Source organism: Trachemys scripta, chromosome 1 (genome assembly GCF_013100865.1).
Source record: "Trachemys scripta elegans isolate TJP31775 chromosome 1, CAS_Tse_1.0, whole genome shotgun sequence".
Classification (NCBI taxonomy): Eukaryota; Metazoa; Chordata; order Testudines; family Emydidae; genus Trachemys; species Trachemys scripta.
In genome coordinates this window covers 284,531,153-284,555,397 of record NC_048298.1, presented here as the reverse complement: position 1 = coordinate 284,555,397, position 24,245 = coordinate 284,531,153, and the positions used below count along the sequence as shown (strand labels likewise).

General features: G+C 40.4%; 1 protein-coding gene across 1 annotated transcript in view; it reads left to right on the top strand.

Moving 5' to 3' along the window:
* Window positions 1-24,245, top strand: part of VWA8 (von Willebrand factor A domain containing 8) — a gene marked incomplete in the record, with an annotated part of 259,242 nt that overhangs the window by 199,653 nt on the left and 35,344 nt on the right.

Genomic DNA, 24,245 nt, shown 5'->3' with positions numbered 1-24,245 from the left:
GAGAAAAGAAAACACTCTTCCAGTACCACATTTGTGGTGTTATTTATTTAGGGTTACCATATTTTAATAAAAAAAAAAGAGGACACTCCACCGGGCCCCGCCCCAACTCTGCCCCCTTCCCCGAACGCTCCATCCCCCTGCTCCTCCCCTTCCCCTGCTTCCCGCAAATCAAATGTTCGCGGGAAGCCTGAAACAGGGAGGCAGCAGGTAAGCTGGGGCTGCGGCAGTCGCGGGGGGGCACAAGAAGGCGCAGCCCAGTCCGGCCCCCACGCCAGCCGGCCCTGGCCAAGAGGCTCTAGCCCCGGCATCTCTGGCCCGGCTCGGGCCCTGGGATGCCGGCCCTAGTTCCGGCCGAGCGCGCCGGCCCTGGCCAAGCACCCCCAGCCCTGGCCGAGCACCCCTGGCCCTAGCGACTCCAGCTCGGCTCGGGCCCCAGGGCACTGGCCCCAGCCGAGCAGCTCTGGCCAGCGGCCGAGCACCCCAGCCCCGGTCCCAGCACTCCGGCCCAGCTTGGCTCGGGCCCCGGTTCCGCCCGAGCGGCTCGGGCCCAGCCCCGGCCCAGCACCAGCCCTGGTCGAGTGGCGCCGGCCCCAAGACCCCTCCCTATTTTTCTGGACATGTCCGGCTTTTTGGCAATTCCCCCCGGACGGGGATTTGAGGACCAAAAAGCCGGACATGTGCGGGAAAATCCGGACGTATGGTAACCCTATATTTATTGCTTTACCAATGCCAGACATTTTCATTGTCAGTAAAGTAGTGCTAGCACCATCTAATGGCCAAATGTAGTTGGTTTTAATCAGAGCATTTTGGTTGATGTGTATCAAGTATCAGAGGGGTAGCCGTGTTAGTCTGTATCCACAAAAACATCCCAAAAAAAAATCTGTTAGTCTTTAAGGTGCCACCAGACTCCTCGTTGTTTTTGGTTGATGTGATTAATAGCAAAATATCACTGTTCTTATCTTGGAAGAACAGTGTCAGGATTACTGGCTTTAATTAGTTTGTTCTGTAGTGCTCTTTTGATTCAGTCGCATCGAATTACTATAATTTCAGTCAACTCAGCTGAATATTTTAGAAAAATCTACTTTGTGCTTGCGAAGTATACTTCATCTGAAAATGTCAAAGCACATTACAACATTGAGTAATATTTATTACAGAAAGGCTACAGGATTTTCCCAAACTCACAGAGTAACTCAGTGGCAAGTTAGTCATAGAATTTAGTTTTCTTGACACCAAATCTTCCTAACTACCAGACACGTTGCCACTTTTTTGTTGGCAATAAGATTCTAAAAGTTAGAGATAGAAAAGTCCTCTTGGCACATCTACTTCTTCCTTTTGACCATGCAGGAGATACACCTCCTATCAGGGCAGTCAGATTTTAAAATTATATAACATTGATTTGAACTGAAAGGCTGAGAGGAAACCCCACATTTTGGTCTGCAAACTCAGACCATATTCATTTCTGCACTTTTTTCAACTTTATACTACTTTTTTTTAAAGGTCAGGATTTTGAGATATTACAAATCAAACTTGCTGCAAAATGCATTATTTTCAGCATACAGCATTTTATAGAGCCGCAAGTAAATAATTTATCATTTAGCATTTAACTTATCTTTTAAAAAAAATGTTGGCACACAATATGTGCACATTGTGAAATATAAGTTTATCTGGTGTGGGGAAGTGAGAAGGCACTTTTTCCATATGAGGTTAGCCTTTTAATGGACATAGACGTAATAGCTTTGTTTTATACATGGCATTTATTTTCATAAGCTAAGGGATGATATTCAATGCATAAATATGTTCTCAAGTTATCCCCTATCAAAAGTAAAAATTATTACCCTGTCTGAAAGTAAGCAAGAAACAAGAAATGTGAATTTAACCTTGGCCTCAGGAGATACTGACAAGCTGCTCTGCTAAAAAAGCTGCATCTAAATATTGCTTAATACGCACATGTGAAGAATCAAAAGTGTCTTGCAGTTTGTTCAAGTTGTTGGACTTTTCCCGGGTATTTAATGAGATATTTTTGACCCCTCCATCGAACAACACAACATGTCTGCAAGGCTTCTGTCCTTTGAAGCAAAATGGTTTGAAGTCTGATAGGAAGTATGTTCTGATAGCTGGGGACAGGCGTCCAAACAAGTTTTAGTTTTAGCTTCTGGGCTTGTGCTTTGGTTCTGCAAGCAGGCGTTAAACCTCAGAAATAGGCAGTATGCACATAAACGGGCAAACAAATGGAAAGCAAACAGTATTTAAATAAAATGTCAACAAGGACTTTCTCTGAACTTTCTTTAGCTACAGCAGTCCACGAGGCTAAACAAATATGGATAGGTTTTAGGCAAAAACACAACTGTTCCATTTGGCCTTTGTATTCATCAATTGGGATCCAGTGGTATAATCTTTTGTTAGCCTTCAAATGTGTCAATATTTGTTTTGTATTGTATATACACTCAACAGTGTTCAAGGTGCTGAAACCGTGAGGCTACAAAAAATAGTTTCTAAAAGAACAATTACTTGTTAAAAGTAATCGTAAATTGTCCCTATTTCATAAAATGTTTGGACTGTGTGTGTTTGTCAGGGATTTTATATAATACCCATATGTAAACATTTTGGCATATCTGAAGTTAGGCTTCTCCGATCATATTTAGGCACCCAGTAAAGTGGCCAGATTTTCAAAAGTGATGGACACCCATTTATGTCAATGGAGTTACTAGATGTTCTGCGAGTCCAGCACTTTTGAAAATCTGGCCACTTTAAGGTGCCTAAGTATGGGTTTAAAAGCTTTCCTTTAGTCACCCATTTTTAAAAGAAAAAAAAACTTACCCTAAATATTTTAGGGCAATGTACATAGAACCCTCAGTAAGTTTAGTTGGTTGCTATTAGAGGGCAAACCTAGACATTAGAGATAGAAAAGACCTATTCAATTCTGCCAGTGCCTGTTTGTCTCCTACAGCACATTATTGAATCCTGTGTCCCATCCAGTTTTCAATGACTTCAGAATTGAGGGTTCCACCACTCACATCACAATATTTATATAAAAACAAGCTTTGAGATACATTTTAGAAGTTGCACAGAGTTTAATAATCTGTAATTATACATCAGATACTTTATATACCTGAAACATTCAGAGCTAGCTTTCCATCTCCAAACACAGAATTAAAATAAATTACTCATTTCTGATAAGTTGCTATCTAGCAACATTCCCTGTGGTCAGTACTCTTCACATTTTACTGTTGTAAATTGCTGCCAAAACTGGAACATGAAACTTGCTTTACTTAGACTCAGGGCAGAATTCCATGTGTAGAAAATTATAGTCAAAATGTTAACACTTTCAGAAGCCTAAATAAAACATCTGAAATACCAGTCCCTGGTGAATACAAGTGCAAATAAAGTGCTTGGGTTAAAAAATTGCAAAAGATGTGTACAAAATTTCCCACACATTGCAGACCACCAAAATCCAAAACCACGCTGCCACTGGTGGCTTACCAGAGACGTCCAGTCAATGCACTCTCATACCTCCATGGTATTTTCATCTTTGTAGCTGTGCTGCTAAGTGATCCATTGTGAAATGTGGCCAAATTCTCACAGTCTCAATCTATACAATACCACCATAAAAACTTGTCCATTAGATTCAAGGCAGTTTCTGTGCTCTGGGCACCATGAGTGTTTGCAGAAATGAGCTGCTCTATCCCAAACCAGAGCTCTTGCCTTTAAAAACAGTGGTAGTTGGAGAGTAGGGTTGTTTTTCTTGAAGTATTTGTCAGTGTGCATCCCATCGTAGGTGCACATGATTCTCATGCACACAAGATCATAGTCTTCTGAAAAGCAGTTTCTATTGGAGGGCACAAAGCGCAGAGCAGCCACAAACCTCCTTTGGGTCCCTCTTACCGCCCATGGCAGAGAGGCCAAACCAGGCGAATGTCCTACCCCCCCACTACTCTACTCTGTAGAGGCATTCAAAATTTTGTCAACCAACTTTATGAAGAAATCTTTATCTTCACACTCCCATCAAATTGGACATCACAGAAGACTATTGGTCATCCTGCTGTACACCAAGACCAAGTGCTTTGTGCCAACCACCACACCTCCTGGTGGACTCATCCTTCTCAAGAATGGTTGTTGATTGTTTTACTTATTTGTTTTCGGTAAAGAGAAACATTACGGGGGGTTATAGTCTTTTTGTCCTCAGCTCTGGCCAGCTGGCACTTTATTAATGTGACACTCAACCACTGTTCCCACAAAACATGAATCTGGCTGTGCCCTTACCCAGGTAACTGGGAAAGTTAATGCTTTATCCTTATATAATACTCTTCACATCTCAGAGAACTTTACAGACATATCTACTCTTCACGAGATCTATGTGAGGTAAGTATTATCACCACTTTGCATATGGGGAGACCAAGACAAAGAGAAGTCAGGTAACTTGTTCAAGTTCACATCAAATCAGTAGGAAAATTTGAAATAGAATCTAGGAGTCCTGAGGTCTGGTCTATACTACCCGCCTGAATCGGCGGGTAGAAATCGACCTCTCGGGGATCGATTTATCGTGTCCCGTCGGGACGCGACAATCGATCCCCGAATCGGTGCTCTAACTCCACCAGCGGAGGTGGTAGTAAGCGCCGCCGACAAAAAGCGGCAGAAGTCGATTTTGCCGCCGTCCTCACAACGGGGTAAGTCGGCTGCAATACGTCGAATTCAGCTACGCTATTCACGTAGCTGAATTTGCGTATCTTAAATCGACTCCCCGCTGTAGTGTAGATGTACCCTAACATCCTCACACCAAAGAAACTGAAAATGCCTGCAAAAGATTGCCTAAGACTTTGGATACTAAATCTTTATGTTGTAATATGGCCAGATCTGGGGTATCAAGACCAATTTAACTCAGAGCTAGAGCATAAAGCACATGCTTGCTATTGTGAAGAGTACAATATAGACAGATTGAGCAAAATTCCAGGTAACTGAGTAAATTGATTTTTTTCTCAAATTAAAATGCAGCAAAGCAAAATGGCTTACTTCACAGCTCTCCTCGCAGCACTCAAAAGAACGAGTCAGAGAACGTGATGTCTTTTAAACATAGCCACATAAAACATCAACTAATTTCATCATATTGCCCAGCTCAAACATTAAAAAGGACAATATGTTTCTGTTCACAATAATTAACAATCCCCTCCACCAATAACTAAACAATTTAATGTCCTTTGCTTTTATGTGCCTAGAGGTGCACATATACTATGATTAAAAAAATCCTGTGTCTCAGAATCTCAGAGCCCAGGTTAATTGACTCGGGCTCAAACTCGCAGGATTTCAGAGCTCGGGTTCCAGCCCAAGCCCAAATCCCAAGCCCAAACATCTACATTGCAATTTTTAGCCCCTCAGCCCGAGCCAGCTGACCCCTGGATTAGCTGTGGCTGTGCCATGGATTTTTTATTGCAGTGTAGATGTACCCTAACTGAGAAATCATGCAATAATGAGAGAGCTTCTCTTGATTAGATAGCGTTTGAGTGGGTTTGGCAGCATTGCATAGTGAGATTATGGCCCCCAAGATTCAAGCGTTCTTCTGCAAACAATTTATTGACGTTTATTAGATTTGAGGAAATTGTGAGTGAACAAATAGGTCTGTAAGTTGTGTACTTAGAAACATTTAAAATATATATACTCTCAGATAAAAACTGTTAAACTGGAGTTAAAGTTGAGTAACATCAGTAATTTATTATGCCAAAAATAAGCATTATAAACCCAGGAAATTCAGAGGTAGGATTAAACTTACAAGAAATCCAAACATGTTAAGGTATGGAAATGTACAGGTAAGGCATCCAAACAATCTTAACTCTGCCATGTAGCAATGCCACGAAATAACCAGACAGTTGTGATTAGATTATAATACTATTTGTATGCCCATATTAGTTGAGACTGATATTTTTAAAGGAACATTAAAATTTGTAGAAGATAGAGATAGTTACATGAAAAATAAATAGACATCTGTTTTCCCTTGCAAGAGTTAACTCCTAGTTTGGCAGAGTTTTGACCTTTAATAATGGGCTGCGCACTGTAGGGTTTCATAGAGTGCCCGCCAGTCACCAAAAAGAGGAGCCTCATGACTGCAGTAGCCCCTTAACCTCCTGTTCTCCTCTCCCAGGGTTGTTTGATTCTGAGATCCGTGCAGTTGTGATCCACTAGCTCCTTTCCCAAGTCCCCTCTACCCATTAGGGTGCACAGAACACTTGAAGGCTCCCTTCATCCTTCCTGTCTTCCCCTCAGCCCACCAAAACTAAAGCACTTTTTTCCCTGACTTTAGGACCTTTTGCATACATGGTGCAAGATTTAGCTGTAAGTGAATAATAAGCCATAAATTAGTTTCACCGTATAACATTTAAAACATATTAGAAAATGTGAGCGTTAATAGAGACTCTCCTTTTCATTCTGGAATCTTCGCATTTTGCACTAAAATATGCAGCACAGTGCATGCAGACCACTGAAATATGCACCCCAAGTATGTTGAATTAATCTATGTTACCAGTAACACGTCCAAAGATATAAATTTACTGCAACCTCCCAGAAAAAAAATTATTGTAGCTTTTACTCAGCACAGCTCAGCCATGCCTCCGCTGCCTCTCTCAGTACTACCGCTGCTACGTTGCTATTTATACTCATGCTAGTTCGATGAGAGCTAGCGTGGTTATATGTACACGAGCAGGGGAAATCAAACCCTTAGCTTGTACTGTAGACATAGCCTTAAAGAGGCCTAGTCTTCAGAGTCAGGAGAACAAAAGTTTTAGAATTCAGCAACATTATCTAAGACTCGTAATTGTAAATAGCAATAGTTCAAACTGCAGGGAGGAATTGGGAGAAAAAAGTGAGGGGGAAAAACCTAAAATGAGAATTTTCATAGGCTAATGATTGATCAGCAGAGAAAGACAGCAAAGCCTTAACCTCGTCGCACATTGAGGAAAGATTAGTTTTAGGGGTCTTGAGTCTTGTATTCCCTGTAGAGCTCGTTGGAAATTTTCAGGTGAAACAGTTTCATTGAAAAATGCCAATGCCTTGTAGTAAAATGTTTCACTAAATGTATTACAGATTTGACAAAACTTTCATTGCAACACAGACTGGTTTCCATTGAAAACCTCACAGCTCCTCAGGAAGCCTGCCAGTGCCTAGAGCCCTAGCTAGAGCCAAGATTCAGGGGTCTGGTAAGATCCCCACTCTGTGGCAGCATCCCTGGGAACCCCAGCTGGAGCCAGGGGCCAGTCATTTAAGTAGTCTGTGCCTCGGTATCCTCATCTGTAAAATGGGCTTGGTAGCTACTTCACCAGAGTGCTGTGATGGTATATTTATTAATGTTGTAAAGCACTTGGAGATCCTCAGACGGGCAACACTTCTGCACATAGTTACAATGCAATTCAAGGGAGTTACTCTTAATTACTTTGGAGTAAATCCAAAGCAACATTAAGTTCAGAGTATTATTTATATGTCTGAAGGAAAAGGATCCTGGAAGGTTTTTTTGTTTTTTTAATGGCAGTTTCTTTTCCTTTATCCCCTGAGATGTCCCCCTTTCCTCTCATGTAGTCTGAGGGCAGATAAGTTGTAGTTGCTTACTCAATTCTCCATAATTTTCAGGCAGACCTGGAGCATCCTTTTTTCCTTCCTCTATTCAGTTGTGCATAAGCAACTCTATAGTAAGTTATTCACCCTTTAAGGGGGGTTGATACTTTTATTTTTATCCAACTCATTTATTATTTCCATTAATTTCCTGCAGCTGTAAAATACTATACTGCTCGAGGAAGTTTAGCACAAAAAAAGCTTAGTTGCTCAAATTTACTTCTAGAATTAGGTGTTATTGAGACCTAATGACTGTTATATGATTGCAATTTGCACGTGCTCTACACCCAGAAAAGACATCAGTTCAATCTTGTGCTCACATGCATCAACTCAGTTTGGAACCCAGATTGTTGAATTGGGGTAAAATTATAAAAAGCTCCCAAATCCTTTCAAAAGTGACATTGGCGTTTGGAAGCTGAAGTCCCATTTTCAGTGAGACTTAGGGTCCTAAGAGCTTGTAATACTTTTGGAAAGGACAGTTAGGGTCCGGAGTCAATTAAGTGCTTTGGAAAATTTTATCCTTTGTCTGAAATATTTTTCAGTTAGTGTTGACAGGGGTAGAGGGGAGTTTTATTCTTTAACATTGCCTTGAAAAATGAGCCTTTCTATGACATTAAATGCCATATTTGTCATGAAGTTTGTGCAGAACATGGCTGCAATCTTTAGTATCTGATAAAAGGGAAGATATTTAAATGACATCATTTACTACATGTTGCTACAAACTTTCTTGTTCATTAATTGAAAGGGTAACTTTTTCCATATTTTTCTTTTACGAGAATAATAGCTTATTCTCACCACATGAGGGTATCAGTGAGCTAAAAACGCTAACGATTCTCATCTATTAAGTGTCCATGCATTTGGGATAACCATATTTGTGAGAGTCAGACCAGGTGGGGAGAAACCCAAATTCCTGCAAATTTCACTCTGTGGGCTAAAACAAGGCACTCTGAAAGAGATGAAGACTGGGGATTTTAGAATTAGTCAGACTCTCAGACTGAAGGCTGCACAGTCAATGTCTGGAATTCTCAGTTTCGTGAGCTCCAGGTATTCCAGCTCTGACCCATCCAGGATCCTCCCTGATTCTCAGTGATGGGAAGTCTCTGCCAAACATGGTGACTGACACCACTCTGGCTCTGTGGCCTCTCCATAGCCTGGGTGATTGGCTGTAAAGGAGATGTGGGAACAGCAGATAGGTGCTGTCCTCTGAAACAGGTCACTGACATATGTGGAGAATGAGACTAGAAAGCCAGCAACCTAGACACCCCGACATGTTCATGACTTCAAAACTCACTGCTGGGTGAAAGCAGCTCAGCTCCTCCCTCAGTTCATTATCATCATCACTGAGACAGATATTGCAACCCCATGCAATGTCTTGCCCCACCCCTGCCCTGCCCCTTCCTGAGGCTCCGTCCCTGCTCCCTCCATCCCTCCTCCCTCCATCGCTTGCTCTTCCCCACCCTTGCTCACTCGCTCATTTTCACCCGGCTGGGGTTGGGGGTTGGGGTGCAGGAGGGACTGAGGCCTCCGGCTGGGGATGCGGACTTTGAGATGGGCCAGGAAATGAGGCATTTGGGCTGCAAGAGGGGTCTCTGGGCTGGGGATGAGGGGTTTGCAGTGCAGGAGGGGGCTTAGGGCTGTGGGTTGAGGTGCGGGAGGGGGGTGCAAATTCTGGGAGGGAGTGGGTGTGGGAGTGGGCTCAGGGCTGGGATATGGAGTTGGGGTGCGGGCTTTGGGCGGCGCTTACCTCAGGCGGCTCCCAGAAGCGTCTGGCATGTCCCTCCAGCTCCTAGGCGGAGGGTAGGCCAGGTGGCTCCACATGCTGCCCCCGTCCACAGGCACCACCCCCGCAGCCTCCCTGGCCGCCCCTGTGCCTAGGAATCAGAGGGACATGCCGGCTGATTCCGGGAGCTACGCAGAACTGGCAGCTGCAGTCAGCCGGACTTTTAGCAGCGACCGGAACCACCAGAGTCCCTTTTTGACTGGGCGTTCCGGTCAAAAAACGGATGCCTGGCAACCCTAGCAAATGGACATGCCTTTCTGTCCATGGGGAGGTCCCAACCCTTGCTGAAGGGTTGGAAGGGATGTTGGTCTGTCAGACTCTCCATGTAGAAGATGGGTGATTTCTGGGTGTTTAGCATGTGGATTTAAATCTGTTTGTTGTTTTTTTTATGTTTTGTCTGTAAAGCTTTTTGGCCTATGAATTAATGTGTTTGCTTGGAAGAGCTGTGTGGCCTCTTGTAAAAACACTGTCATTGTCCTCTGAGAGAGTGCCTCTTTTTAGAAGGGAGTCAGTCAAAGTGTCCCAATCCAGACACAGGTGTTGGCTGGAAACCTGAGACCTGACTGGCACTCCTGAAGTGGATCACAGAGTGGGGGAATACAGTGACATCATCATCAGGGCTGCCAACTGAAATCAGAGCCTCATTGTAGTCACTGTAGAAACGCGTAACGAAAGACGGTCCCTGCCCTGAAGATTTTACAAACTAATTAGAGAAGACAGACAAAAGGTAAGTGGGAACAATAATCCCAGCTTTCTCCTAGAGCAGGCAGATCCAGTACAAAGTGCCTCTTTCTTTTCCCTAGAAATGTGGGAGACCGAGCTCGCAAAAATAATCTGTTGTCCAAACAAATCATCCTTTTTAGTGTTGTTGCTCAAAGTGTCTGCATCAGGAGTGCTGTGGCCTTAGATTGATGACACAAAAATAATATCAAACAAAAATAATAGTTCTGCCATTATTAAACTTACTCTGTAATCACTGTAAAGACACAAGGTATCAAAATGTTAGATCACATAATAAGTTATAGTAATACTAGATGTAGGTGGCTCACCTGTAAAACAAAGCCAGCAGTTCAGTCTGTTCCACAAAGCTGAGCTGTAATATCTCAGATCTGTACTTTCTAAAGGAAAATTTGACATTTGGTCTAGCTTGCGGGCCCCAAGGCTGTGGAATTTATCATCTTTCTGCTTTCATATGCAGTTCCTTTCAAGTTTTCTTCTGCAAGTAAATTTCCCTATTGTTTGCAAATCAGAAACTTTGGCTTCCCTTTAGCTTTGTTCCCATTATTGACTCTGGGCTAATTTAAAAGAAACTGTATTCTGAGATATATCCAAGTTAGTACATGAGATGCTCATTTTTCAAGTAAATCAGTCCTCATTTCAGCTTGGTGAGATCAGAAATATAAAATGGTCAAACATTGTTCTTGAATCTGGTTAAACGTTTCATTCTGAAAGCCTGAATTCAAATCCTGGTTAGATCCCAAATGAAAATGACTATGGTGGACTCATCCTTGTCTCAGATGTTTGTTCATATCGCTAAAAGTCACAATATATCTTATCAGCATTCTGAAGATAATCAGGACTGGAATAGCAACGATATTGTGTCCAAGAATTGATGTACATTGGCAGATATACATGGGCTCACATAATGCTGTCCCACACAGTGGATAAAAATGTATAAGAGTGCCTAAGTCACAAGTAAATTAAAGTCAATGGGACTTAGTTCCTAAGTCATTAGACGCTTCTGAAATTTTTGCCCTGTCTCTTTAAACAGTACTGTCAGTCTTTCATTTTTTATGTAACAGATTCACCCAATAATTTTAAAGGACTCAGCATTAATTTAGCATGGTTTCTTTTGCATGTAGTAAAATAAACTGCCAAACAATGTAATTAGAAACTAATTAGGAGTTCTTTGAGAAGAGAATGAGACGTACTTCTGCCACAATCTATATGCTGTAGTCATTTGTTACTTGGTGGAACAGCATGTTAGGAAAGCCATGACCTCATATCTTTCAAACAAAAAAAAATGCTTTGGAAACTTGTGGTGATGACAGATAAAATGGAATTTACACATGTGTTAATAAAATACAGAACATGTTGCAGTAGAACAAGTTGCCTGATTCCGTGTCTTTTCAATGTTTTAGTGTGTTCAGCTTGCGATAGGGTTAGGATGATTATGAGGGAACCAAAATACTTTTTTTAGTTAATCCTGTTTTATTTATGACTGACTAATATACTGTGTGTGTGTACCAAACCATCATATAATAGAGGAAACGTGCTTTCAGCATTTTCAGATCTGTGTGGTTACATTTTTCAGAGTTTATGCAGCTTTCTTACTAGAGACATAGTGCTTACGTGTTGCTAGAATTTCATGATATAGTTTAAAGAATTAAAAGGGTTGTGCCATTTTTGCAGGAACACAAGATAATTGTCATCACTGTTGGTAAATCAACTACAGAGATGCAACTATCAATGTGCTAGGACTGGCAATATCTTTGACTCTTTAATTCTTAGTATTACAAGGAGATAGGTAATGAAGGAGAAATTAAATGTTTCTGACCAGTAAGGTTATTTGTGTAGACTCAGGAGAGAACAAGAAAGAGAGGAACTGAAGAAAGGAGCAATGAAAGTTGTAGATGGAGTTGTATCAGTGTAGTATGAGAAGATGACGTGTTGTTTCTGCAGTGATAATATTTGATACACTCTGACATAAAAAAAGATGTATTAGGAGAGATGATGTAAGTACTAAAGGCCAGTTTGTAGTGAAGGCCTCGCTGGAGTCCTAGACATGGCTAACGGTATGAACCAAAGGTGGTGAACCAAAGTAGGCCTTAATAGACTAGCAATACTGAGTGTCAACTAACCAAGTAAGCACATTCCTGACCTGAGAGGAAGGTACGGGAACACAGCAAGTTTTCAAGTAACTACGTAAACACATTCCTAAGAGATAGTACAGGAACACATCGATCCCTCATAAAAATAAGGAGGGGGTGACAAGATAATGGATGAGGATGTTTTGATCAAACTACCGGGTATGACGTATAAAGGTGCTGACTAACAACATCTGGAGTATAATACATAACTTGTTTGTATCAACGTATACAGGGAGAAGTCATAGGAGGGGCAACTTTGTACCAGCCTAAGGGACAGCATTATGTTATTTTGATTGAGCGTCTGCCTTGCCGCAGGCATGTTAGTGTGTTCGTGTGCCTGTAACCATTGAGTGACAATAAATGTAGCCAAGTGCCTTCGCCATCAAACTGAGCCTGTGGTCTTTCTGTGTGGGGAACATCAAGGTCTGCTGAATTAACAAGCTGCAAGCTACACAGGTGCAGCTAACACTGGAGCTACACAAACAGCACAGGAGCAAAGCATAGACCCACAAACACAGCAGCACTAACAACAGGTAGTTTTTGTTTGTTTTTTTTAGATGGATGTTGAGAGTTATTCCTTGACAAAGGCAAGGATCATCTCAATGTGCTGTTCAAGAAGGGATAACATTATTGAGTCAACAGATGCCTCCATTGCAAATAGTCTTATAAATTTACTTTGACTAAATATGTGGGCGGTTAGGTCTTAGACAAATGCTTATTGTTAGTTGTGGTGCAATTTGTTTTAGAAACTGAATAGAGTACCAGTAAAGTGGTTTATTGACTGAGTCAGTCACTGACTGAATCATTACTTAGGTACATCTGCTGCCTACAGGTTATATCTCTGCCACAAAACATATGATGTCAAAATAATACAAGAGGAGGATGGGATTTTGTACCTCAGCTAGGAGACTAGGATGCAGAACACTAATATGATTGTCCTTCCTGCAATAAACCAAAGTGCCTACATTAGAATAGCATAATGTTCAGGACATTGTTGTATTACTGACGATTTGGATATGGAGCATTAATAATGAAATTGTGTATGTAAATCTGAGTGGCAAAGAGACAGCAATTTGGAGTAAAGACTAATAAAAGGTTAGCTAGTGAAGGCAATAGTTCATATGCAAGATTTAAAGAAATAAATGAGAAATGTAATACTAATAAACTTTTTTATACTAATCTGTGTTCACTGAATTCCTGCTGGCTAGAAGTGGTATTTCTTAAATAATAGGAAAAAATCCATATTGTTGCCCAGAGTAAATTGGTAATGATACTGTTGTGGAGCTACAGAACCTGTCTCTGGCTTTCTGAACAACCTCTTTGTTCAGAGGGGTCTGAAGTATGTCAATTCAGTTAATTTTTTCTCTTTCCCAGAGATGTTTTCTTTTCTTTTCTATGAAAACACTGGCCTTCAAAAAACATTTTCTTGCCTTTCCTGCCCCTGTAAATTATTTACTCAACTTCTAAGATTTTGTAGGAGCAATTCAAGGTGCTAGGGTTGAGCAAAGTTGATAAAAAACGATTAGCATAAATTGTTCAGAAGTTTCTGTCAGTTGGTTTTGCATGATTTCGTGCCCCCTGAAATGTTTAATTTTTGTGATCGACTGGTGGACTGAGAGTTGTTAGAAAGGAATCATGCAGGAACTTGAAACGCCATTTTCATGTGAAAATTCACCTTTGTGAATTTGGAAAAAGCATGAGAACCACATGATCTAGTGGTTTAAATACATTCCTGGAAGCCATTGATTCTATTCCCTTCAATGTCACACTTATATAGTACTTTCCAAACATTTAGCAGCTAGATATTATTCTCCTATTTTACAGATTGAAATGCAGAGGTTCAGAGAAGATACATGATATGGTCAATGTCATACAACTGCAACCATTCTGAGTATTTCACCCATCACTAACACCAGTACTATAATGATGGTTAGTAGCTTTAGGGCAGTATTGGAAGCACACAAAACACATACATTAGTGTTTTCTTGATAACTATGGATAGTGTTACTCCTTTCTGTGTGAAAATGACCCTTCCCTGTGGGCTCAAGTCAGCACTATCGACGTCAATAGAAGTTTCCCATTAACTTTAATGAAAGCAGGATAAAATCCCATAGCTACAGCAATAAGAACAGTGAGGAGTTTTTTTTGGTTTTTGGTTGTTTTTTTTTTTTTTTTGCCTGAGTCCCTCTCCTGCCCAACAGTTTTCTACTCTCATGCTGATTATAAAACATTTTCTTCATATCTTCACCAGAAACTGTTTTACATTAAAGAGAGAGAGCAGCACAGAACACTATTCTGTACTTAAATAGCAACATGCATATAGCAACTTTTGATATCAATTTAGCCTGAGTAGGAAATTCAGTGCATTTTTGAATATGTATTCACTATAGTGTTGATATAGAGAGTGTTCTGGGAAAAGATGTTATTATGAACTGTTAAACGTAGCCTAGAGCAACATTTTTATAAATCCTTTTTACAGTTTAAACAGTTTAGGTCCAGGAAAATCCATAGTCTTGTACACAAACACTGAAGGAGACACTTCATTCTATGGGGAAACGTAATCCTTCATCCTTTGAGCCATCTTGTTTTTGATTGTTTATTATTTCTTTCATATCAAGAATATTCACCTCCCAAAATGACGTATGGGAAAAAGTCCCTTAATAAATTACTGATACTCAAGTACAATCTGGATTTTATTAATTTTTCAATACTGAAACATTACATTTGATAGAAAAGGAAACATTCTCCTTTGACTATGATTATAAATTGCAGGGCTTTGGAGCTGTGCTCCAGCTCCGCTCCAGCTCCAGGCAAAAACCTGCAGCTCCACTGTTCCGGAGCTGCTCCGCGCTCCAGCTTCGGACTCCGCTCCAAAGCCAAATCGTCCCATTTACTTGTACTGTATGTACTAAAAGGGCAAAACATTGGGCTAATTTTTTTCCTGTGGTGTACAACTGTGCTAGGAGAGAGAGAAGGGTAAAACGAGCCTTCTCTTTCCACCTTAACAGGATTCCTACTTTATGGTAAAGACAGTTCTAGGAAACTAAGTGTTAGGAAGGAGAATGCGCTTTATTTCTTTTTAAGGAGCAGTAAGAAGTACCTTGCAGTTGATCCACCATTTTTAGTCTGAACTTCAGCCCTGTGTTGGTGGAATGACTCTAATTAAACATGCAATTGCCCAAGCTCTACGCTTCCCCGTCTTTCCCATCCCTGTCACTGCCAGCATTAAGTGTAGGTATTTACCCATTAACTGTTTGAATGAGTGCTAGTGAAATGAAACAAAACTTTGGTACCTCAGCTTTTCATGTCTAATATATTAGGTGTAAATCATTCCAGCAACTGTATATACATCAGCCTTGGCACTGTTCTTTCAAGATATTATTTAGCACACTGATGTTGTATTTTAAGTTAAGAGAAGCATGTAATCATGTTATTTCCAATGGTTTAGCAAATGTGCTGCACCTGGCATGTCTTGGAAGTTCCATAGGGTGCTGAATAAAGGCTTAAGGAAAATTTTAGTTAATCATTTGTCGCCGCATACAATAAAGAGAGGTTCATGCACTTACATTCTGGAGATATATACCAATGAAATCTTGTAAGGAATGTGCCCCTGCTTTAATTCCTTTACTTTGCTTTAAAGAAGAGGGGAAATGTAATTCTGGGAAACTTTGAAATGTGTAACTTATTTAAAAAAAAAAAAAATGTGTATAGCTTAGACTCCTTCATACTGCTGGAGGCTAGGCTTGGGAGTAAAAAGCTGAACAGACTAATATTTCCCTTCAGTTTTCTCTTGTTTTTTTCCTCTTAAGAATAATTCATTTAGAATAATATAGTTTCTTAAAAGTATGCAGAGTGTCCTTTAAAAGGACAGAGACTAGATATGAGTGTGTACATTTGTAGGGGTACATTCAGTAAAGCTAACGCAGTGAGATTATATCTCTCTCTGCCTGTGAGGATTCACCTCTATTGGAACCAGCATTTCCTCCACCATCCTCCTTAGGGAACTGGCTTTTCAGTCATAAGAGGGTTCCAAAGGAGCAACTCTGGCACCAGTTGCTGAGGAAAGGCCATGAATCCTCTCATTCCTTCTGGACTTGTAATAAAGCTAACTGAACAAGACTACAAACACAAACTGCTGCGTAGAAGTCTGTACACTCTCTAGACATCTTCTTATGCTGAACAAAAATGTGTCATCTCTAGATAGTATGGTGACAGGAGTACTAGAAATGCCTGTGATAGACAAGGTGGTCATATCTCCTATTGGACCAACTTCTGTTGGTGAGAGACGAGCTTTTGAGCTTATACAGAAGTTGGTCCAATAAAAGATGCTACGTCACCAACCTTGTCTCTCTAATATCCTGGGATTGACATGGCTACAACAACACTATATATCAGGGATCAGTAACATTTGGCACGCGGCCTGTCAGGGAAATCCGCTGGTGGGCCGGGATGGTTTGTTTACCTGCAGCGTCCGCAGGTTCAGCCGATCGCAGCTCACACTGGCCACATCCCTTGGCCCGCACCGCTTCCCGCAGCCCCCATTGGTCTGGAACGGCCAGTGGGAGCTGCGATCGGCCAAACCTGCGAACTCTGCAGGAAAACAAACCGGCCTGGCCCACTAGCGGATTTCCCTGATGGGCCGCATGCCAAAGGTTGCCGATCCCTGCCTTATATGATAGATAAATCCATCTACATCAAGAGTACACCCAGGTCTACATCAAGGGACAACCAAAAAAACCTCCACACTTATTAATTAGTTGCAAAACTTGTTGATCACAGAAAGGGAATCACTCATCTATTACTTTCCATCCAAAGTTAGATGTATCTTCATCCTGGAGTGACCTTCACATATGTGGTCTGACCTTTTACCCCCTCTCTGAACGAAGATTTCCCAACTAATTACAAAGTTCTTTTCACCTATTGTAAAATCTAACTAGATATTCTGCTGTTGTTGGAAAGTCACTTTGTTTTAGTTAGAAATGACTGAGAAAAGGGTAAGTGACAGGAACATCTCAGGCTGAGAGAAGTGTTGGCTATATCACAAGTACAGAAGGTTAGATCTCATATGCAAAACTCCCATGGATAATGGTGAACCTGGTTTTGGGTGGAAAGGTAGAGCAATGGAGGAGAAATTTTTCTCTGGGAACAAAGATGCTCTCTTCATTTTTTGGTCCTTGATTTAATAAAACAGGCCTGTGAAACAGAGGAATGATATGTGGACTAGTTGAAATGTGTGTGGGGAAGGGAGAGAAAGGTGTACACAGGAATTTTGATTGTGTTAAAATGACCAATGATTCACCTGATTTCATAGATGCTCACTTGGTCAGAATTACCAATATTGTCTCTTTGTGCTTAAACTGTGCACGTTAATAAATATTCTAACAATTAGAGGGGTTCAAACAATATATTTATTCAGCTAAAAAGTGTTCTAAAAAGTTCATTTTATCCATCTTTTAAAAAGGCCGCCAGTAGGATGATTTTATTGCTCTCATGTGGATAATTATGACCTATTCAGAGTTTAGGCTGCCTGTTGTACCTTTTGCTTTATGACCCATTTAATGTTATGGAGCACAAAATCTAGTTGGTTATTCAGTAAAGAGTCCCTACCCTCCATCACAATTTCACTCTGCAACAGAAATAGCAGTGAACATGATGCTTAAATAGAGTTCTTCTGAGTCTGTCAGGAAACAGCCGTTTATTTATTTAACAGAATACATATTAGGTATCATTCCAATGAATAAATCACTGTACGCATGAGTTTTTAAATATCCTTATTGTTTGCCTGAAAATTGGGAAGTGAAGAAACAGTTCCTGCCCATCAATTTGTGTGTGTGAGTGTGTGCGCACACACATGCCTAAATAAAAATCTGATAAAATGAAGTTAGGGTTGAGAGTACATATCAGTAATTTAGGACAAAGTATCTTATATTTAGAGTTGATGTTATCCAAAACAAGCACTATAAATTCAGAGTAAAGATTAAACCTAACCTCTTTGGATTCCTTTTAAGGCATGGAAATACACAGTTAAAGCCCCAAACAACTTTAACTCTGCCTTCTAGTGACACCTTTTAATAACCATATGATTATAAGAAGACATTTTCGTGTTTATGGTTCCAAATTAAACAAAACTTATTTTTAAAGACTTTTTTCCTTCTTTTCATCATTGTGTCATATAGAGCAGCGTTAAGATTGTTTGGGTGTCTAGCGGTTGTTAAGATAATTAGGAACAAAAAGAAAGATCTGAAATAATCTATATTTAAAATTAATGTAACTCATAAGCAAATTAAAAAATGTACTGTAACAAATGAAAATTCATTCTTATTCAAAGGGTAAGTGCTGTAATTTTGGGGGAGACACTCTTATTTTTCATAAATGGTAAAGTAGTAGAATCCCTGAATAAAGTGCAAAACTCAGTTTACCTTAGCTACAGAGCTACAACTGGTGTCTCCATAATTTATACATGTTTTTTAAAAAAAAAAAACACACATTTCACTGTCGGTTACTGAAGACACATCCTTCATCTTCAATTGCTATAATTGCTCATAGAGATAATGCACTGTTTAATGCAGTCAGCTCTATAGGTCATAATAAACCTTTTTTCAGCTTCTTTCTATCATCATGAGGGTATAAAAATCACAAAACTGGACCTTGCATTTAATTGATGCCACTGATTTCCAATTTATTGCTGTAGTTACTATTTATTAATTTCTTTCATTAGTTTTTTATAATTTCACGGCAGTAAGTAAACCAGTCATATTTAATAATATGTAAGCAGTGACACATTTACACAAGTAGGGTTGTGAATGTAATTCTGGACCTACTTCCAAACATATTTAGCTAGCTAAGACTCAATTAACACATGACAGAGAACCCCTTTCATAGATTGCCTGGCCAGCGTAGGTCTCCAAATTGGACATTACAGTATAGCATACATTAAAAAGCTGATTGGCACAAATGTAGCACTAAAGGCCTAATTTCATTGTGGTGTTCTGTAAATCATATATCTGAGCTCTCTGAGCCTATATGTCTACTTCACATTTGTATATATGAAAAGTGATGTGGTTTTTCTTCGTTGTTAGTTTGTATCACTCCTAGTATTGCGAGTATCTACTGTAATCAGTAAGAGGAAACACAAATATATATCAGTCCTGTAATACAGTGAGATGTTTAAAAAGCCAGAACTGTGTGATCGAGTCGCTTGGGGTCTTATCCTGTGAGTTGTGGCAGGCCTTTAACTCCCTTAGAATTTAAGGGCCCTGGACAGCTTGTCCAGATCAACCTATTAAGTTAATTGGAAATTGTGTCTTCATAGGGACTCAGGATCAGGCTTATGTGCAGCATAGTAGAGGATGACAATTCTGCTCTTTTTCGATAGGAAACCCTGAAGAAGTACCTAGCCCAGGGGTCAGCAATCTCTGGCACGTGGCTCGCCAGGGTAAACACCCTGGTGGGCCGGGCCAGTTTGTTTACCTGCCACATCGGCCGGTTCGGCCAATTGCGGCTCCCACTGGCAGCAGTTCACTGTCCCAGGCCAATGGGGGTGGCAGAAAGCCACGGCCAGCACGTCCCTCGCCCGCGCCACTTCCCGCATCCCCCGTTGGCCTGGGACGGCCAACCGGGGCCAGTGGGAGCCGCGATTGGCCGAACCTGCCGACACGGCAGGTAAACAAACTGGCCCAGCCCACCAGGGTGCTTACCCTCGCGAGCCGCGTGCCAGAGGTTGCCAACCCCTGACCTAGCCAAAGAGAGGCAGATAAAATGGAAAAATAAATCCATTTCTAGAGCATGAATCACTAACATGTAAAAAAAACCCTAGACACACACAAAAGACAGACATGCCATGGTCACTGCAGAGCTTGTGGTTGTGGTGGAAACCAGTCCTCACAGAAGGAAATCTTAAAAGAAAAATTTCAAAATATTTTCCAGCTATTCTGCTGTCACTCTTACCTCATAGCTACAGCTCAAAAGACTTCTTGACTGAATTCATCTGTTGTTTCACTTAACTGTGATATGCACAGCATACTATGCAAAAGCTTAACCGTAATGAATAAAGCTTTTCACTTACCTACAGTTATAAGCACATAATGAAATGGCACAAGTTTCACTTCAAGAAAAATTGAAATTTCACTATAGTTAAAACCTGACTAAAACAATCAAATTATTTAACTAGTTTGATAAAGGCATGCAATGAATTCAAAAGGAATCTAATCAGAGGGGATAGTTAGCACTTGAACTGGCAAATTACCCATGTATTTCTAACGTGCCTAACTAGATCTTTCCCCTTCTTGCATCTTTCAATTTTCCTGACTCCAAATACATCTCCTGAGCCCCCAGTTGACTGCCTAACTTTTAACAGTCCATTACCTCAAGATGACTCCCAACCTTTGGCTGTATTTTGTTGAGGAGTGCTCTTAGCTCCCGCACACAAACTGTTGCGGTTCACCTAACTCTCCTTAGAACTCTCAAACAGTGGAGGATCCAGTTAACCAAAGGACACACAAATTTTATCTCTCCCATCATAAAAAATCCAGCTTTGATCCCTTCTCTGCTTCAAACTCATTGAGCGTGCAGTCTACCATCTTTGTCTTACATACACCTTTAATTTCATTCAAGATCCTCTCCAATGTAGCTTCCACTCCTACAATCAATTGAAATGACTCTCACCAGTCTCTGAGGACCTCTATCTGCCATATTTCAGGACCTCCTCCTCCTCGAAATATCAGTTGCGTTTGGTGTCATAGACTAATTCTTCTCAAAATTTTGACTTTCCTGATGCTGTTCTGTCCTGGTTCTCCTCCTTAACTCTAAGATTGCTTCTTCAGAGTTTCATTGGGGCGGGGGGGGATCCTCTTCCTGTCTCCCACTTACTGTGGAAGTCTCTCAAAGCTTTGTCATTGGTCACTTCCCCTTTCTTCCTCTCTGGATGGTGTCATTCACAATGCTGGCTTTGACTATTATCTTTATGCTGATGACTCACAAATATACTCTGGACCCTTTTTCTTCTGCACCTCAACCAGGTAATATGTCTTCTTCCAGACAAATAAAATTCTCAACCTGTCTTTCTGATTTCCCCTTGTGGATGTCATAGAATCATAGACTTTAAGGTCAGAAGGAACCATTATTATCATCTATTCTGACCTCCTGCACAACGCAAGCTACAGAATCTCACCTACCCACTCCTGTATCAAATCTGTGTCTGAGCCACTGAAGTCCTCAAATCATGGTTTAAAGACTTCAAGGTGCAAAGAATCTTCCAGCAAGTTACCCCTTGCAGAGGAAAGCAAACAAGACCCAGGGCCTCTGCCAATCTGCCCTGGATGAAAATTCCTTCCCCACCCCAAATATGGCAGTCAGCTAAACCCTGAGCATGTGGGCAAGACTCACCAGCCAGACACCCAGGAAAGAATTCTCTGTAGTAACTCAGATCCCACCCCATCTAACATCCCATCACAAGCCATTGGGCATATTTACCGCTAATAGTCAAAGACCAATCTCATTATACCATCCCCTCCATAAACATATCAAGTTTAGTCTTGAAGCCAGATATGTCCAGCCATTAGTTGACCCCTTCATCTTCCCTGTAACGAGGCATTCGCTTGCCCTCGCAACAAATCAGCCAGAGACTTCTTCTGAGTACAATCACCAGTGCCTTATTATTTTCAGTGTCAGCTCCCACCACCTTCTATTTACAGTGTGCTCCAAACCAGCCACCTGGGGGACAGCTTGCTTCTCCAGCCAGCAGGGATGCACAGCTCTTGGCTCCTCCCTTTCCTTTCTCTTCCTCTCTTCCTTCCTTCCTGACAACTTTATATAGCCCCCTGACTAATAAGGCCCCAGGTGCTTCTCTTCCAGTAGTTAGGCATGGCATACTCAGCCAGCCCCAATTAATACTACTTAATTGGACCTGGGCTAACGGGGGCCTGGCTCAGGACCTCCTGGCCAGCACCCTGTTACATTCTCCCATAGCCTTCTCCTTCCTCCCTGTGTCTGTCATACCTTAATATTCCAAGTTGCTCAAGTCCATAGTCATATTTTCATCTTTGATTCAGTCCTTCCTTTTGATCCATGTGTCCAGGCCACTGTAACAGTTTGGTGACCTGAAATATACATCTCTGTTGTTATATACCATACTAGTACTTTGAGTATTCCAAATACTCAAACAAAAACATCTGCTAATTAATTACAGAGAACTTAGTAAGGGCAAGTTGCTAAACTAAGACTAATTCTTGATCTCTCGCTCGCTCTTTCTTTCTCTCACTTATTTTTTTGTTTGTTTTAATTTTTTAACAAAAAAGAAGATACTATTGAATATTTTGTTGTGGTTAAGAGCGATAAGACAATGCTAATCAAAATAAGAGCAATAGTGATGCTAAATTATTAGGAAAAGGTAATGTATTAATTAAATTACCACAGAGTGTAAGGATAGGTCTGCACTTGAAAAGTGGTAGATGCAGCTTATGCTGACAAAAAAGGGCTTTATAATTTTATGTAAAATTGCAAACACTAACTAGTACACAATTCTGTCTCAAACTATAACTTTCCAATACTAATATGTCAAAAATGGCTGTCTTTCAAAACAATCACCACTTTGTGAACTTTGCTCAATGGAAAAATAAAATACCAGCTGAATGTCACTAAATACAGCAAAATAAGTTCCATAAAGCTTCCCTTTGTAGGATTTTTGTTTATTTTTCAATAGAGAAAGGGTCCATGAAGGCCAAAGTGCAGTGAATTTCCCATGTTTTTAATTTCTTTTTAAAGAATAAATATTTTCATTACATCTTGTAAGGCCTACATTCATTTTTTTTTTTTTAAATAAACTCAGCAATTTTGGTGTTCCCAGTGACTTTGGTATGTTTAAAATGCTAGTCAAGCAGTTACATTAAAAGGTACTGTTTACTTTATCCCTAAAGGCACCCACTTAAAAAAATTATACAGCCCATTGAAATAAGGACAAAACACTGGTGTGCTTTTGAAAGTCTGTTTTTAGTATGCAAATGTTAAATTAATGATATTTATCAGATTAGATCTCTATTTACCTTTATTTCACATTGATGACATGTTTCACAGAGGGTGTATTGTACCTTTATGAATCAATACAAATAATGTAAGGATGAAAAAAAATATTCTTTGAACGGTTGCTAATACACTGTTTTTATAACATGTTTTCAGATCATAGGAATGTGTAGAATTCCTCTCAGTGTTGTGTTGAGCCTGCAGCACACAGTGAATTCAGGGATTAAATTATTCTGCAGCTCTGAAGGAAACCCTGCTAATGCCAGAGAACTTATTCCTTAATGGGCTGTAAAATTGTGTACTCTCAGAATGCATCAATTTTACAGTAAAATAAATGGAAAGTATGTATATGGATGGGAGGAGTTCATTCATAGAAGCTTGATCAATGTTATTACTGACAGTTCTGTCATTATATTTCAAGTAACAGTAAATAGCATTAATTTATACAGAATTATTACTATAAAGAAAATGTATACATTAGGAATTGAGTCACTAAATGACAGCGGTAATGGAGAGTCATTCTTTTACCTAAATGTCACCAATTTGACGCTGTCATTACTATCGGACAGCTGTTTGGTGTTTTGTATGTCAATTGAGCTGGTGGACAAAGTCCAGCCCCCAGTTAACAGGTGTGCATATCAGAAAACCACCATTACAAACATCACCTTTGTTGGCAGTCTTGGCAGGGAGGCCAAGGATTAAAGGAGCGTGTAACTTGAACTAATCTTTTATTTAAGAATAGGGTTCAAGCATGTTGGTAGAGAGATGCAAGAAATTTGCCTATTTGTGAGTGAAGAGAGGAGGTCAGCCTTCAGGTCTTTGAAGCCGGCATCTTGAAACAGGTCACTGAGTTGTAGTTTTAACATATTACCTTCAGCTTCACCTCAGCCAACCAACACGTGTTAAAACTATTTCTTACCCTGTCTGTGTTCGGATTTTAAAAGTGTTAGTTATCACATTTTAAATAAACACCTTTTTTCCTAGTGTGT